Genomic DNA, 18844 nt, shown 5'->3' with positions numbered 1-18844 from the left:
TTTGTTAATGTCAAAGTCTATCTGAATTTTTAGTTTCCTAATCTCTAAATAAAAATTTACTTATTGTATTTCAAAAATTTGTAGCTAAACAAAAGTCTTTTTTTTTTGCAGAAAATTGTTCTAAAAGTACGTTGACTGCCTGTTTTGACTGATGGTGTGTACTCCCCTTAAAACTAGTGGGAAAATGCAAACTTATATTACCATCTCATATTGTGGTGTAGGGTATGAATACAAAGTATAACCTAACAAACTTATAAGATGACTGAACTCTTAAGGTGAACTTAAATAGTGAACTCAAATAAACATTTTAATTAAAATGAAATTAATTCAAGGTGGCCTTAAAATTGTTGGTAACTTTTTGAGAAGGTCGATTAAAATGCATTATATTGCAGTACATGTTATACAGCTACGTGCCATTATTCAAAATAGTTTATATTCAACATATGAAATTAAATATATTATGTTTTTAAACAACCTGATGTATCTGGGGATGTAGCTCAGATGGTAGAGCGCTCGCTTAGCATGTGAGAGGTACGGGGATCGATGCCCCGCATCTCCAACCCAAATTTTGTCTATAACAAGGATGACCCGTAACCCCATATCAGATTGATTAATGACTCGTCGTAACCCCATATCAGATTAATTAATATAGGGCCAACTTTTGAACTGACATTAAATAATTAATATCATGTTATCCAAAGGCCTATAGTTGGGACGGGACCAACCATGTGATTCGCTACACACACCACTACCCTGTGCATAACCCAATAGAAAATCGAGTCTTCGATGACATTTTCGTCGATGATTCGTTGATGAAATTTCCGAAATTGTCGTGCACGACACGATGCATGACAATTTCTTGCAATGTGTCACCAGAAAAAAAGAAAAATAATCAAACAAAATATGCTATGAAATAATTGTACACATATCTAGGAATTGTTAATATTTTAATACGACTGAAATCGGTCAAACATTGCAGTTTGAATTAAAAATTCGGGACATTTTTCTTAACAGCTGAAGGTAAGAGATAAATAATATGACGGACATAGTACATATCGACGCCTCCACACAATAGTATGCTAAGTCGACTTAGCATGTTTTCAAGTTCTTTACATTTTTATATTTAAAGTCCTTTAACTTAAATTCTGTCAAATTTTGGTAATAATCGGACAATCCGAACAGAAGTTATAAACAAATATTTACTTAGCATAGTACTGAAGGTCAAAGAAATTTCCAAACTTTTAGAGCTTGTCCTGCAAAACTCACTGTTCAGAATTAGCAAACTATTATTTGGAGGTGTCGAACGTCCTTTAACTTAAATTCTGTCAAATTTTGGTAATGATCGGTCAATCCGAACAGAAGTTATAAACAAATATTGACTTAGCATAGTACTGAAGTTCAAAAAATTTCCACACTTTGAGAGCTTCTCCTGCAAAACTCACTTTTTAGACTTAGCATACTATTATTTGGAGGTGTCGATATGACCTTTAAAATAATGATTTTGTGTGTTTCTCTAACATAGAATGAAGCAATAAACATAGAATTAGAATTTTTTGTTTGAAGTCTATTATAGTGGAACGCGATTGTGGAAACAATTAAAGGTAAGTGTATAAATGACATACATATATTAATACATCAACTTGCCTAAAAAGGAGTTGTTGTTAAATGGAGTCTTGGGCCGTTCTGGATTATAGACAACACTGCCGCGGAAATGCTATTAAATTATGTAGTATATTTTTATATGTACATTAATGTCATATTTTGTATGTTAATAAAATAAAAAATGTTAAAAACATATTTATGTTTGTAAATAAAATTATCTTTAGAAGAGTCGTTGGTGACAAATTACAAGATAGTGTCTGCAAAAGGATCGTTAAATAAAAGTAGGGTTTTTGTCTTCGAAGTCGTCGTCGACGACAGCTTCACTTACCCTGTCGCCCAAGTTGTCGTGCATGAATGCTGGGACACTTGTGTGAACAAGTCGTCAACGATCCCAAAGGGCTGTCTGCAAGGAGTCTTGAACGAATCGGAAATGTCGTGTACGATTCATCAATGTTGTCTTAAAGACACTTTCTATTGGGAAGCTTTTCACTCGTAAACATTTCTTTTAGGGATATACTAAAGTTTTCACCTATCTGGTTTTTATACCAAATGACTTAAGGCGAACTGAACCAAAATAAATAATATTTAATTTTATATTTAACTACCCAAGAGAAAATCGTATCGTTTATGACATTTTCTTCGACGATTTGTTGAATAAATCTATGAAATTGTCATGTACGACAACTTGCATGACCATGTCTTGCATTGTGTCTTGGCAACAAACCGAAAAATGCTCGAAAGTGTGCTTTGAAACAATTGCACACATTTTTATTCAGATATTAATTTGTAATAAATGTAAAATTAGAAAGTCACAAAATTCGGAAACCGCGTTACTGATTAAACAATTTTTATTTATACAACCTGATTTATGTAGAAAACGGTAAGTTAGAATAAATAGAATTAAATACTTTAAAATTAATTATAGTTATTTTTTGAATAGGTGCACTAAGGTTGAAGAACATTGAAAATTCCAGCGACAACGCCTGTGGTACTGGTAAGATTTTAGAACATTTAGGAGAGATTCACAATATTCATTTAAAATCATTTCTTTTTGCAGAAACCAAAAATAAAAGGAGGTCGGCTGGGGTAAGACTTGTAAGACGTGGTAAAGCTGGAAGAAAATGGTGGATTGCAGAACATACGGGAGCTAAGTATTATTAATTAGTTAACTAATTTATTTTGCAAAAATTATATATTTTATAATTAAATAAAAATTTGACACACGACAACATAAACGAAATTGTCTTTAGTTGGGTCATCGATGACTAGTAGCAAGACAGGGTCGGTGAAACAGTCGTCGACGAAATACGGGGATTTTAGTCATCTAAATTGTCGTCGACGACAACTTCGCTTACCCTGTCGCTCATGTTGTCTTGCATGAATACTGGGACACTTGTGTGAAAATGTCGTCAAGGATCCCAATGGGCTGTCTGCAAAGAGTCGAGAACGAATTGGAAATGTCGTGCACCATTCATTCATGTTGTCTTAAAGGCACTTTCTACTGGGTACTATCGTCATCTACTTGGTACTGATTGAAAGTTTTGCTGGTCTTCTTGATTAGCATTTTACATGCCTTTAATACACCAAATGGAAGCTGAGGAATTTGTCATTAAAGTAAAAACTTCCAAATATTAAAATTGTGATAGATTAGCGCCTTTTGCAATAACTCTGATATTTTACCATAAATGCCACATTTTAAAGCTCAGATGGTTTAGTTTCATTACACTGTGCAACACGTAAATTATTAACCATACTCTGACACTGCAGAGTGATAGAAGACCAAAAAAGAGAGGACACGTCAACTTTTGCGGTTATAAGCCTCCATAGGTTTGAGGCTTTTTGAAAATATCCAATTTTTATACTTTTTTCTCCGACTCTGGTCCAAAGATACGCAAACGCTCAAAAATTAAGGATACAGTCAACAACAAAAATGTACCTTAGATTTCGACAAACAAGTTTCTAGAACAAATGAAGATTCTAGGTACGATTCTTCAAGCTCAAAATTCGATTATTTTAGATAATTTTTTCCTGTTCAGGTCCGTAAATAACAAACCTTTCAAATTTCCTTGAGTTTTTAACAGTTTGTTATTTCCAAACCTGAGCAGGGGGAATGTTAAAAATAATTTAATTGTTCCTGAATTTCAGCCCTAAGAATCATTCCTGAATCTTCATATGTTCTAAAAAGTTGTTTATTGAAATCTTAGGTTCATTTTTGTGGTTGACGGTATCCTTAATTTTTGGGCGATTCGGTATCTGTGGACCAGAATCGGAGAAAAAGTTTAAAAATTTAATATTTTCAGAAGTGTTTTGCTATTTTTACCATTAAGAACCATTCATAGACATTTCGCATGTTCCAGAAAGTTTTTTACCGATGCCTTTGCTACATTATTGTTGTTGGCTGTTTCCTTGAATATTGAACGGTTTAGTATCTGTGGACCAGAACCAGAGAAAACAGGATAAAAATCCCATTTGCTTTGCTATTTTGACCTTTAAGAATCGTCTATACATAGTTCGTATGTTCTAGAAAGATATTTATTGAGATCTGAGGTACATTTTTGTTGTTGCTTCTTTGCTTCATATTTGATCGGTTTGATAGCTGTATAACAAAACTTGAGAACAATTTTAAAAGAAATTTAATCATGTCGATTTTGACCTTTGAGATGAAGTTTGATGGATTATATGTATGTGTTCGCAATTTTTGTTCTTTAAGACAAGAGCTACAACTTTGCCTCTGAGATAAACTGAAATTTTCTAACGGTTTGGTAGATATGGTCCTGACTAAATGGCCCTTTTTACATCAAAGCCTCAAACCTTTGGAGGCCTGTAACCGTGAAAGTTGATGAAGAGGCTGGATTTTCCAACCGTTGCACTGTGGTTTAGCGTGTATGGGGGAGAGCGACAAAAATATTTCTAATCAAGATATCGATCTGACAATTTTACCGTAAACTCGTAGTGACTAGAAGATAATTTTCCCCAAAAATCGTCAGCATTGGTCCATTTTTAGCTATAGACTCCTCATAACGGACTTCCAGTTTTTTATTAATTTCAAGATTTTGTTTATATTTTCAAAGTGAATTCGCTGTAATTTGATCATTTTTGTTCTTTGGTGGTATTAAACCTCTTGCGTAGGTCGATGGCCGATAGAGGTCCATGTTTTGGTATATCCCCCATATAGACGTACCTCCCGTTTTTTTTTTTTATAATATCACGATTTTGGCCATATTTTTCAACTGCAATTTGCTGCAATTTGACATTTCGAGTTTATAATCTGTATCAAACATTCTTGCCAAAATTCATCAATATATGCCCACATTTTGGTATAGTCCTATATCATGTTTACTCCCGATATTTAGCATATTTAAATATTTGGCCTAAATTTTCTACAAAAACTTTTGTAAAAATCTTGACATTTTATGAATTTTATAATTTATTAACTGACAACAAATATCAACAATATTAGGCACAGAATATTCTTACTAGGTGGGTTAACATATGGACCAAGGGCGTACCAGATTATATTAGATGTAAATAATGTCTTATAGGTCTCAAACAGGGAACAGGATGTTTTATGAGCTTTTTAGTTCGCGAGGATGGGTTGGCATCTCTTACAATAAACACTAGCTACAGGATATCTCAATTAGGAGAGTTCCCGAATCGTCCAAAAATGTACCAGGATATATCAACTGTAAACAAGACCACACAGGTGGTCCAGCTAGCCAATTTGTGTGTTCTGTTTGGAGCCTAAATCTACGGCAGGCCTTCCGCGTTTTTACTTTCAACGGCAGATAATGATGTCTTTAAAAGAAGGCCAATTTGCATGATGTTTTTCAATTTTTTTGTTTTGTTGTTCGGTATCCAGATTCCTTTGCAGAGACAGTGTATACGATCTGACAACTTAGAAAAATCATATCCCGCAACATCCACCTGAAGGTTTGCTATAATTTCTTCGAATACCGTCCGTCCCATGCTGGCATTGACAAAGTCTTTGAACACCATATATCAAAAACATACAAATGTGAAAACACACATTCATACTGTAATCCTAAAAACATCATTTTTTATAAAATAAGATCGAAAGACAATGTAAAACAACAACACCGATTGATAGAAAACACCCAAAAGTCCTATACTAAACATTCACAAAACTCCGAGTATACCCAGTATAATGAAAACTGAATACCGCTCGGCAACTTTCGGCAGACGAGACAATTTTTTTCTAATTCTGGACACTTCCACGAACATTTAAATAAAAATAACGTGAGGATCCCCGAGGATCCAAGGTACTAAAAGTCTATTTCTTTTCACAATATTAAATAAAAAACGCTCACAAAAATACATTTCAAAAGAGATAAATTTTACTACAAAATAAAGATACAAGTTTATGATGTTATCAATTAAAAACTATAACAATACCATTAACTTTATTTTCTATTTCTTACTATAGTCATTTTACACAACACTTTTTTGTGATATCACTTGTAACTTGTCACTACGTTAATGGAAATATCAATGTCTCAGTGTCTTCATATGGAAATGCTCACTTCTGTGATGCTGCTTTAGCAAGTACCGTTAGAAATTGTAAAAAGAAAGCCGGAATACTAAAATTTGATGTGTCTACGATAGATTTATATAGTTATAATCACAATTTATAGACATCGATTTTTGTATTTTTGTCGCGGGCTGGGACCACAGTGCGTTGGAACATAGATTTTCTCCTTTTCAATTTTCAAATTAAAATCATCTAGATTTATGATGAGGAATCTAGCCGTAATCCGAATTGTAAATAATGTTTCATCCTCCGCTATAAAACTGAAGACCAAATGTTTTTCCTACAAATGCACAGCCAAACTCGAGTTGTGCCTTATGGCAGCTATAATGAAGTGCGTCACCTTTAGGTGTTGTTGTGATAATTTCTCAATCCATTTGATTTCTTGTATGGTGTACGCTCTTGTTAAGGAGTTCGAACTTTCCCGGGTGGAATTCACCGACTATAATCCTTAAAACGTTAACAGGCGTTATCAACATTTAAGGGATATTGCTTACTACAAACCCGGTTGAGTGTCCTTGTGGTTCACCATGCTATATTTTTGTGGCCAAGTCCATTGTTTCGGAGATAATGATGGCACCAACTAACTTGACTGATGAACACGATAACCTAAAAGTAGTGTCCTATTTGGATGAAATAATGCAAGTCGTAATATTTCTTCCAAATGTACATTAAGTTTAAAGAAGATCTATACCAGACAACTGTTTCAAGTACCTCATTCGCAACAGTTACAAATTTTAGATGAGAGCATTATTAAGGCTGTTGGAGGGAGGTACTTTGGGCGGTGCCGTTTACAACGATACAACGATTTTCGTAGGAAAGTCAATACTTCCTGGCATAATAGCACGAAATCGCTAGAAATACTACGATAATCAACCAATATGACTGGTAGAAGTGATAAATATCGAAAGGATCCAAAACTTTGATCTAGTTCCAAAATGGATAGAGTTGATCCATCCCTTTCCAAAAGTTCCGCATTTTTGCATTTAATTATTATTAATTATTATAGTAAACTTCTTTTTGTGGGTGGTTAATGAGAGTTAAAAACGATAACTGGAGATGCGGGGCATCGATCCCCGTACCTCTCACATGCTAAGCGAGCGCTCTACCATCTGAGCTACATCCCCTGATATTTAGTAGTTTTGATAAAGACGGCTTAAGTTTGTCAATTATTGACCAAATATTACAGCTATAATGTGCAACCTTGGCACGTAACTAGCCCGCTGCACGTACGGTCGGTCATACTATGCAATTAACCCCATTCAAACTCTCATTAGTCAATAAAGGTCACATTGCACGCATATCTTATAAAAATCGTTAAGTGTATTAAAGTCAAATCGTGTTTTTCATTTATGTTAACATTTGTTTTGAACATTAGTTTTGTTGCATATAATTCACGTATGCGAATTTGTAATAATCCAAAAAAGCACAAAGGATGGCTATTATACAAAATAGATGTTATTACAAAGAATTTCATTCAGGAGTGATCTTATTTTAGCTCTTAATATGCGATATTTTAGTTGTTCAGAAGTTTATTTAATGAAGCCTAGTGTGTTTATTGATTCGCGTAAGTTATGCAAGTCCATAAAATGGGTGTATTTGTCTTAAGTAAAACGTAGATTGGAGATGCGGGGCATCGATCCCCGTACCTCTCACATGCTAAGCGAGCGCTCTACCATCTGAGCTACATCCCCATATAAATAAAAAGTTTCACTACGAGCATTATTCAATTATAACTTCCTAAACCTTATATTATACACTTTGACTATATTGTACACGTGACTTTATTTTTTGTATTGCAGTGTAGTGCATTTTAATTACGGTTCCCAAAAAAAACCTTACTAACATATTCAAAGAGGCTTGAGAAACATGCGTTTTTGTACAATTCTATGTTTATGGGTTAATCATAAAGAGTTTTTCTCACGGTGTAGAGTTTCGTTGCTTATAATTCGCATATGTTAATTTATTCATTTTATTTGAGAAAATTTAATGATAATTTTTTCTAATAAACAGATACATACAGCGAAGCCCTTCTTCCATGTTAAAAATGATTTTTGACAATTTACCCACAACATCTGGAACCGGAATCTGCAACAGAATATACTTACGAAATTCATGCATAATGCTCTGTTCCTGTACTGCAAGAATCTACTAATTTTCGATAACGTAAAGGAAAAAATGTTATCGTTGTAAAAATTAGTAGCTTTTTGCAGGTTCTGGAACAGAGCATAAATTGCATTATATAATCTTGGTAGTTTATGTAACGTTTCTTAGCAATTCATAACTTGATATTATTCGATATCGTTCAAACTGGATTTATGTATATTAATCTGACAATATATAGAGGGTTTAAAATTCAACATGTTATAGACAAAATTTTGATTGGAGATGCGGGGCATCGATCCCCGTACCTCTCACATGCTAAGCGAGCGCTCTACCATCTGAGCTACATCCCCGATATTTGTAGAAATTTCAAATCGGGGTTTTAGTCAGTAGTGAAATCTTTAAATTTAATATAGTTTAAATTTTGAAACTTGGAACGTGACTTTATTTCTAATACAGTGCAATACATTTTAATTACGTTATCAAGTACAACGCATATACCAACAAATCTACGATCTACTTAGATTAAATATTCAAAGAGGCTTGAGAAACGTGACGTTTTGTATAATTATTCCATTTTGAAGATTTTTTCATTATATACCTTGAGTTTCACATGCTAAGCGAACGCTCTACCATCTGATATACTTCCCCAGATGTTTATAGACATTTCAAATCGAAATTTTTCTAATTTAATATAGTTTAAATAACATAACGTATCGCAATTATATAACAAATATTCCGTGGAAAACAGTCCCCAGAGGATGTGCTGTAGGGAATCACGTGGTCGGCCCCATCGGACTATAGCCCTCTCTTACTTGTTTATAATAAAAAATTATCTCAAGTTTTCTCAAATAAAGTGAATTAACATATGCGAATTATAAGCAAAGAAACTCAAGGTATAACAAGAAAAAATCTTCAAAATGGAATAATTATACAAAGCTTTACGTTTCTCAAGCCTCTTTGAATATTTAATTTAAGTAGGTCGTAAATTTGTTGGTATATGCGTTGGTTTTGATAACGTAATTAAAATGCATTGCACTGTATAAGAAATAAGGTCACGTTCCTAGTTTCAAAATTTAAAGAACTATATTAAATTTAAAGAGTTCACTATTGACTAAAACCCCGATCTGAAATTTCTATAAATATCTGGGGATGTAGCTCAGATGGTAGAGCGCTCGCTTAGCATGTGAGAGGTACGGGGATCGATGCCCCGCATCTCCAATCTACATTTTACTTAAGACAAGTACGCCCATTATATGGACCTGCATAACTTAGGCGAATCAATAAGCACACTAGGCTTTATTAAATAAACTTCTGAACAACTAAAATATTGCATATTAAGAGCTAAAATAAGATTACTCCCGATCACTTTGTTATAACATCTATTTTGTATTATAACCATCCGTTTTACTTTTTTTTGATTACTCTGTGCAACATTTTTAAGGTGATCTTGTGCAAACAATTTGAACTGAGGATTTTTGAAAGTACAGACCTAAACGACAAGAAAATCTAGTTGGCTTTTGTTGTGTCAGATCCAGCTCGGATTTTATGGCCCCATCTAAACATGGTTAAATATTGAGTTTTTAAAGAAATTCGGGGTTATATATATATAAGAGATATATCTCTGAAACCAATGCGAATCTTCTTCTGACCTCTGAAGCAAATTTTTGGATAAGGCCAAGAATAAAATATTTGGAGAAATAACTACATTTATTGCCTCAAAAACCGTTAATTTTTTCTGAATATTTTCTTTTGGAAAAATATTCCCTGGAATGTAATACACAACTCTTCGAAACATGTCATTGTTGTAAGGTGCCTCTATACCGTTGTTTTCAGAACATTTTTCTACGAAGATTTAATAAAAATATCAATAATATAGTGAAATCCGAAATGCGAGAATAAACTGTTGGTGTGAACTGTGTTTGAAATACGTGGTGTTAAAGATATGATGCAAAATACCGCTGAAACAACATGAAATAAGCATTTTAGAGTTTCAGAATGTTCTAAGGAATTTTTGAGAACTTGATTTGGAAGATTTTTGCAAAAGGTTACTTGGTTTAACTTCCAATAGTTTAGGCGACCAGAATTTCAGCAATTTTGTAAATTTGTCTATATTTTATAGATTTCTATGCCCCAGATGAAGTTTTTCTTATGTAGTTTTTTCAAAAATAAGTTCTACTAGTTAAGGGTTTCAATATGGCTAAAGACAGCAAGGCCAAATTCCTATTCGTTTCTGAGGTAAAGGCCTGATAAATGCAAAAAAGTGTAGATTTAGCCCGGTTTAGATGAGGCCATAAAATCCGAACTGGATCTGACAGGACAAAACCCTACTAGGGTTTGCATTTTCAGTGTTGCATAGTGTTATTACAAATTCCCACATGTGAATTATATGCAACAAAAGTAAGATTAAAATGTTCAAAATGTGCGATGTTAAAATGAAAAACACGATTTGATTTTAAAACACTTGACGTTTTTTACGAGATATGCGTGCAATGTGACCTTAATTGACTAATGAGAGTTTGAGTGCGGTTAATTGAAATGCATAGTATGACCGACCGTACGTGCAGTGGGCAGATACGTGCCAAGATTGAACATTATAACTGTAATATTTGGTCAATAATTGTCAAAATTAAGCCGTCTTTATCAAAATTATTCAACATCAGGGGATGTAGCTCAGATGGTAGAGCGCTCGCTTAGCATGTGAGAGGTACGGGGATCGATGCCCCGCATCTCCAGTTACCTTTATACTTCATACCCCAGTACATCTATGGAATATTACAACATGTACATTTATCATCCTGTTTCTGAGAACCAAATGATGAAGTTGAAGTATAATCTTGTCGAGATAGCTTAAATAGGTTGACAAGAGATTTCGTATAGAAGTAGGAATCAATTCTGTTTGAATACTGAGAATTTAATCGTTGTTTATTGCTAACTGAATCCTGTATGCGTTAATTTTCCAACCACAAGTGTAAGAAGCATGGGTTTCTTTTGAAACATAAACGCAGAGGTCTTAGTTTTAGTATTACCTTACAACAGCTTCACCACCTCCTAACTTGAGGTATTTCTAACATTTTCGTTTTTGAGTTTGTGCATTATAAAGCTTAATTTTAAATTTTGATTAAAACATCAGTAAATATTTTAATCATTTTTTAGTGAACCCAGTTCGTACAATAATTGCGAATTCTTTTTTCCTATTGGGTATCTCCTTGTACTTGACATTAGAACAATGTATTTTGGTGTAGGAATACGTCACGTTGTTGTTTGACTGCTGCTGCTGATACTGATTGTTATGTTGTTGCATGCATGGTAGATGATGTTAGTATGTTCATGACACTGACATTTGCTATAAGACAGGAGTTCATTTATTTTTCACCTCTACAATTTCAAAATGAGTTTTTTTCATTCTCTTTTTAAATAGTTGTTTTTTTGTTTACAATTTCAATGGTATAATTAAGTTAATAAAGTAGAAAAAAAATACTTCATGTGGATTTCAAATGTACAAAAAGTGGGTGAGTCATATATACTTGGGATATACATTTAAGCCAGCATACCACATAGAAATAGTGATATTTGTCATTAAAATCAAGCTATTAAAATTGGCATATCAATGACTCCGATATTTGTCCCTCAACACAAACACATTTGGTATTGATTTAAAGCTCACTTAGTTTTTCCCTGGAATACGTCTGACAGAAGCAGATATATCCGACATGTAAACAAAATTCCACAAATTGGCATAGCTGAGCATCTTTTTCCACGTCACTTGTGTTTCAATTCAGAAGGTCTTCTTTAGTATTGGTCACTTTGACCAAAGCAATTTAAATACAAACAAGTAAGAACGGCGTTAAGTTCGGGACGAACTTGTTATACCCTCCACCACGAGTTGTATTGAAGTAAAATGGAATAATTAGTTTCTTTCGTGTATGAAGAAGACTTAATACTAAATTTCAGCAATTTCGGTAAAACAATGTGAGGCACCGTTCTACGGGGGCTATTTCAAAACGTCGATTTATACCGACAAATTTCTGGCGGATAATTTTTAGACTCAAAGAAGACTAGTTACCAAATTTCCTATATTTCGGTAAGAGAATGTAGCTAAAACTAAGAAAATACCGAAAATTAAGAAGTACGCTTCTTTGGGGATATAGGAAGACGATAATACTCTTCTGGAATATTTTATAAGCCCTTGGAAGACTAAATACCAAATTTGAGGGCACAACCTTCAAAATACCGAAAATCGGGAGGTACCGTTCTATGGGAACTACATGAAGGCGTGGGCCTATACCGACAAATTTAAAGGGGAAAATTGAATACCCACAACAACGGTTATACACCAAATTTCAGCCATTTCGGTGGAAAATTGAGGCCACAACCTTCAAAATACCGAAAATCGGGAGGTACCGTTTTATAGGGGATATATGAAGGCGTAGACCGATACCGACAAAATTCTGAGGGAACGTTTTATACTCCCAACGAAGACTAAGTACCAAATTTCAGCCATTTTGGTGTGATAATGAAGCTAAAACCTTCAAAATACCGAAAATCGGGTGGTACCGTTCTATGGGGGCTATATGAAGGCGTGGACTGATATAGCCCATTTGCAAATTGCAATACCAATCATCCTAAGAGTAATAGAAACTTCTATATCAAATTACAAAGCTCTATTTTAAAAATTGTGGGCTGTATCTTGATTTCAACAGACGGACGGACAGACGAACATGGTTAGATCGACTTAGAATTTTACCCTGACCAAGAATACATATACTTTATAGGGTCTCCGATGAATATTTCGATGTGTTACAAACGGAATATATATATATATATATATATATATATACTAGCATATGCCCGCTACTTCGTTAGCGGAAAATCCCCCATGGTATAAAGCAGGATAATAAATAAATTGACCAAAATTCAGAATATAATGTCTCCATTTCCCATTTACAACTTTTTTTTATCAAAATAAAAGCCAGTAATCCTACTTACGACAGTTAAGAGTGTTACTATTTATCTTTTTCTAAAAATCAAGTATTTAGTTTTCAAAAAGAACTACATAAATCGAATCGTTCGCGATATAGTTTGACGTAAATCGACTTATCTCCAAAATTAATGTCTACAATCGTAAAGCAAATATGTCTCTCCCTCCCTCCTTCCCTTCGCATCTTATGGTATTGTATTTTTTGAAGGCAAAAAAAACTGACAGTCAAAACTGATCGTGTGTACCCCGCTTAAAGGGGAGTACACACTATCAATCAAAAATGGCAGCCAACGTACTTTTAGGACATTTTTCCTGCAAATAACAACTTTTATTTAGCGAAAAACCTTTTAAATACAATATATACGGTATTATTTAGATATTACAAAATAAATTTTTCAGTTAGGCTTTGATATTCACGAAATAGACCTCGATGACTGTCAGTTTTGCTTGTCAATGTGTACTATACTTAATTTGCAGCAAAATTGATTGAATGAGTCTATAACGTAAAAATGGACGCTACCACTACATTAAAGCTGAAAGCACATACAACGTTTGAGTAAAGTTTCGCGTTGGGCGTTGACAAAAAAACAACAACAGGGCGACGCCGACATCAAAGTCCGGCGTTGATGTGTTTGCCGGCATATATTTCAAATGAATTTGAATTTTTCGGCATCATGCCCAACAGTGTAAAAACGGCCAAAACGACACAAAACTTTACCCAAACGTTGTATGTGTTTTCAGCTTAACCCTACAGGAAACCGCGTGTCTATGTGGTAAATATTGAGCCTCGCACTACCAACTAATATAAGTGGAAATTTTGTGTTTTACTGTAAAAATTAGTAACCTATGTCCTCCATATCAAACTACAAATGTTTCGAAACTATCAAAATTCGAAACATTTGTTCTAATTATTAAAAATTATCGAGTACACGGACAGACAAATTGTCAAATAGTTAATAAGGGGGCAGAGGTCTTATGATGTATTTTTGTTTATATTTGTGTACTATTATTAAGAATTTAATCATATACAAAATATAAATTCATTTTTTAGAAAACTGTATTAATTATTTTCGAAGTCGAGTAATTTGAGGGTACACAAACCTGTAGTGGGATTCTGTAACTCATTTTTGCTGTTACCGGCAAAAACCGGTAAAATTAAATAGCAGAATTATGACTAAAAACATCACTGTTTGTGTCGCTAGAGGCTGGCGACTACTTTTTATTCTTCGTTAACTTACCGAAAAAATTCGTTAATTATCGAAATTATAAGCATTTTAATTTTACCGACAATTATCGATACTACTAATGAACTAACTACTATAACTAACTACTAAAAACGTGCAAAATTTTTGGAAATTTCACCATTACATAACGTTAACATAGATTCACCACAACACAAAAGAAAAAAAGCACATTTTTTTATTAAAACACCGACTTCCTCAGCTTTATATATCACCGTGGGTCATCTTGCAAAACAAATAAAAATCAAACCCTTCATACAGCACGGAAACAACTCGAGTTTAAGACCGCCATAATTCGGTTTATAGTCTGGTCTTCAATCGTTTTGCAATTGCACTACTTGTGATGCTTAATATTGCTATTGCCACCTTTTATGAACAGTTTCGCTAAGACGATAAGAATACAAATGTGTTCAAACTGCAACTGAGTTACGTTTTGTTTATATATGAGTTATTTTTTATTTTTTCGGATCGTCTTAGAAATCAAATATATTAAAGTCATTCATTAACCATCATTCAAAACACAAATTTGTTTTTCACTGAACACTAATTTTAAATGTAAGTTATATGCATAGGTAAGGGTACTTTACACGATATGAAAAAATACATTTCGAAATGTCATATTTTATTGGTATTTTTCCCATTGATCTTTATTAAGTTTCGGATATTAGTGGAGGGTGTTTTTCCAGCTTTTTTCCTCAGATGAATCCATAAAGTTTTTATAAATAAGATTTACGTCTAGAATGTCTTGTCTTGGTAGATTTTATATTGTATTTCCTACTTTGATTTTCAGGTTCCACACACAATTTTGACGTTGTCGTTAAATAAGTTGTAGAAGATCTTCAAATATACCTCAGAAAACTTATTTTACCTAAAGCCATTGCTTCATATGCAACCCTTTGCCATAGACAAATTAAATGTACATATAGACAAAGGAATGCTCTAAACAATGTTCTTGAGGCGGAACATAATGGTCTGGAATTTTTTCTCGGATCAAGAGATTTGACAAATTCAAAAATAAAATTAATGGAATTATGGATCGTTTCAAGTATTGTAACGCATTAAAAGGCGCGATGTTGCCTTATGCCGAAGAAGAGATACCACTTAGATAAACATTCCAGGAAGATAACGAACCTAAACATGTATCTGAAGTGGTTAAGGAGTGATTTCAAAACAATTGACAGAAGTTCTCTATTGGCTTACCCAATTCCCTGATCTTAGCTCTCGATTGGGACTTCTGGGAGATCGTTAACTAAAAAATCAACCGAAAAACTTGCAAAACCAAAGAAGATTTATTTGAAACCACAAAAATAGCCTGGGAAGCAATATCGCATGCAATAATTAATAATTGAATATCCTCTATGGCTAATAGATATGCTTGTGCCATCCAGAATAAAAGATACGCAACAAAATATTTATTTCAATTGTTTTTTGTTATACCTAACTTTGGGGGTGCTTTAGATTTGTCCGCTTATATTTGCAACCTAAGATGTTTTTTGAATTTTAACTTTTGTTTATTACATTCTGAATTCCTTATTTGAAATAAATAAAAACAAAAATACAAATAAAAATTACAACTTTGTATTCTTAAAAAAAATGTCATTCTAAAAAAATGTACTGAGGGGGTGCTTTAGGTTTGCTCGATACTGTTCGTATATACATATTTCGATATATTACAAACTTTTAAGGCCAGAATTGACTTAAAATACCCTCCACGCAGTGCATAAAAAACAAAATTTTCCGAAGGTGTTCCCAACTTTGCATACCGTAAGATATATAATATATCTTCTAGACATATCGTCGGTGTCATGCTTAAGTGTTCCATACGCCATTTGCCCGTTTTGAGATAATCGCATTTTAATGTTTTGCGTAATAACTGCGTGGAGCTGAATAAAGAAAATATTTATATTTTTGGCTTGAAATATTAATAATAGTATATAGAACATATTTGCAAAAATATAGGGGAATATGTATTGGAATATAAAAGTTATACAGATTTTTTAAAAACAAGAATTTTTGTCGATTTGTTTCATATCCACACTTATGACACAAATGTGAAATATTGTAAATCACATGGAACAAAGTGACAAAAAAATTATCCATCTTTGTCTCAAAAAATTAAATACTTCTAAAGCGAAAATTCAAGTTCTGATTTTTGAATTGTGTTTTTAAATATGTAAATTTTCGAAATATTAATTTCATAACTGAAAAAAGTGTAAGCTTTCGCGTCGATGCATGGATATCTCGGAAACTAGAGCAGATAGGAGAAAGCCGACTAGAAATTCAGAAAGAGCATACCGAAAAACCCTAGAAACCACCTGTATCTCAAAAAGTCAAAAATGACGTATGGAACACTTAAGCATGACACCGACGATAATATGTCAGTGTACTCCTCCACAAAATTGTAAGATTTTCCGTAAAAGTGCAGTTTAGAGTCATGACAACAAATTGTCCTAGCGGGCTCTATTGCTACAATACAAAGAAACGAATTGAGTATCTGATTTGGCTGAACCTTTACATATCACAAAATTTCTTCCAAATGTACAATAAGTTCGAGTAAGGTACATATATATCGGGTAAAACTTGCGGGTACCTTCCTCGCTTAAATCCACTTTAATATTTACCGAAGATACTCTCTGTGATCTTGTTTACAGCGATATAATGTTTCAAAAGCACAAGTCCATGCTTCCTGACTAATCCTACGATGGCCAAATAAAAAGACTAGTGGACACGATAACGAATGGAACGAATGCCATTGGTCGAACATTTACACATCATAAAATTTCTCTCCCAAAGATGGACTATATCAGACAACACTTTCCCGTACCTCCTTCACAAAACTTCAATATTATAATCAAAGTAGATTTTTTTCGCTTTGACTTAGCTTCATTATGGCGAAATTTTGCTTCAAACATTTATGGAATTGAACTGAAATGCATTACAAAATGCTCGCCTTTAAAAAATTCAACATCACAATTAAGTCTTGCAAAAAATAAAAAAGAAGTTTGAAGCAATATTGATCTTATTGGCCATAGACGGCCAAGGAACACACTTATCAAACACTCTCCCTCCTCCACCTTCAATTACGTGAGCGCATCTTCCTCACGGCCTCTCAACCTTTTATATTGCGTCTGTAAACTTTATGTTCCGCATTGTTTTTGATAGTTTGAAAAATTCTGTGATTTCCGTGTTATTGTTGTATACTTTTTTGTGTTGGGCTTTCATTAAAAAGTTTTATGACTTCATTTGCTGCCAATGAGTGGTAGAAGAAGCAACAACAACAGTAACAAAAGTTTCTATCGACGATAGGTGCAAATTAGAAAACAAACCTCGTTCATTGTCTTACCAACATTATTGGAATTTTCAGACCCTTAAATGGAGTCAAAGCCCATGACCGGGTTGGTTGTTAGAGGTTCTTCTTCTTTATTTTTAACAATGAGCAAAGTAAACAAAAAGTACTTGGGCTACGTTTACTCTACTCCACTATGCGTTGCAAGTCAATTCATTTCATTTGATAGCATTTTCACCTGTTTTGTGGCGGGGGTGAGAAGTGGAATGAGAATGAAGAATGAATGAACAAATGAAGAAAACTTGCAAACAACCACAACAAAACAACAATTTAGTTGTAATTCATTTCGTAACAGAAGAGAAGAACACTTAATAACTTAAGCGTTATTGCGTGCAATGAAATTTGATGCCCATTCATAAAAGTTTTCACCAAAGTCGTGACTCCTACAACAAACGTTACGTATTGTATTGCTAAGTATGCCGGTGCAGTGTAAATGGTATTATAAATGGATGGGATTATTTTTAATAAGATTTAAACTACAACATGAGATTATATATGTATGTACTTGAGAAAAGCAATATTAACATTTGTATATAAAATGAAAATAATGTTAATAAGGTGGAATGTTGTACCAACACACGTATTTGTGTATTGGAGAAATATCAAATTATATTAAATATCAGAAAAAAAGAATGAGTAGGTCTTTGCGACCGAAAATATTGCCTATGATAGGAAAAGACTACGACCATCCGCTTTCTTTATACCCTCCACCATAGTATGGAGGGTATATTTTAATTTTGTTTTTCTGTCTGTAACACATCGAACTAATTATTTGCGATCCTATAAAGTATGCATATTCTTGATCAGGATAAAATTCTAAGACGATCTAGCCATTTCCGTCCGTCCGTCCTGTAATCGACCGTCTGTTGTAATCACTCTAGCGTCCGCAATAATTGAGCTAAAGTGCTATATTTTTGGGCCCGCGTACCTTTTTTCCATAGGCAGGTCAAGTTCGTACCGGACCACGTTTTGGTATAGCCCCCATATAACGGTACCTCCCGATTTTCGGTATTTTGGGGATGTTA

The 18844-nt window shown here is 33.7% G+C and overlaps 4 non-coding genes across 4 annotated transcripts; 3 read left to right on the top strand and 1 right to left on the bottom strand.

Moving 5' to 3' along the window:
- The first annotated feature begins 486 nt into the window (after nt 1–486).
- Nucleotides 487–559, top strand: TRNAA-AGC (transfer RNA alanine (anticodon AGC)). The gene has a single exon. It is a non-coding gene; the product is annotated as a tRNA-Ala (tRNA).
- Nucleotides 560–7202: 6643 nt separating this feature from the next.
- On the bottom strand, nt 7203–7275 carry TRNAA-AGC (transfer RNA alanine (anticodon AGC)). The gene has a single exon. It is a non-coding gene; the product is annotated as a tRNA-Ala (tRNA).
- A 2124-nt stretch (nt 7276–9399) lies between these two features.
- On the top strand, nt 9400–9472 carry TRNAA-AGC (transfer RNA alanine (anticodon AGC)). The gene has a single exon. It is a non-coding gene; the product is annotated as a tRNA-Ala (tRNA).
- A 1441-nt stretch (nt 9473–10913) lies between these two features.
- On the top strand, nt 10914–10986 carry TRNAA-AGC (transfer RNA alanine (anticodon AGC)). The gene has a single exon. It is a non-coding gene; the product is annotated as a tRNA-Ala (tRNA).
- Nucleotides 10987–18844: the final 7858 nt, after the last annotated feature.

The sequence above is a fragment of the Musca autumnalis genome, unplaced genomic scaffold (genome assembly GCF_047663935.1).
Source record: "Musca autumnalis isolate F117 unplaced genomic scaffold, ASM4766393v1 scaffold_3, whole genome shotgun sequence".
Taxonomy (NCBI): domain Eukaryota; kingdom Metazoa; phylum Arthropoda; class Insecta; order Diptera; family Muscidae; genus Musca; species Musca autumnalis.
The sequence above is the reverse complement of the archived record's forward strand: the minus strand, read 5'-3'. Positions and strand labels throughout refer to the sequence as shown.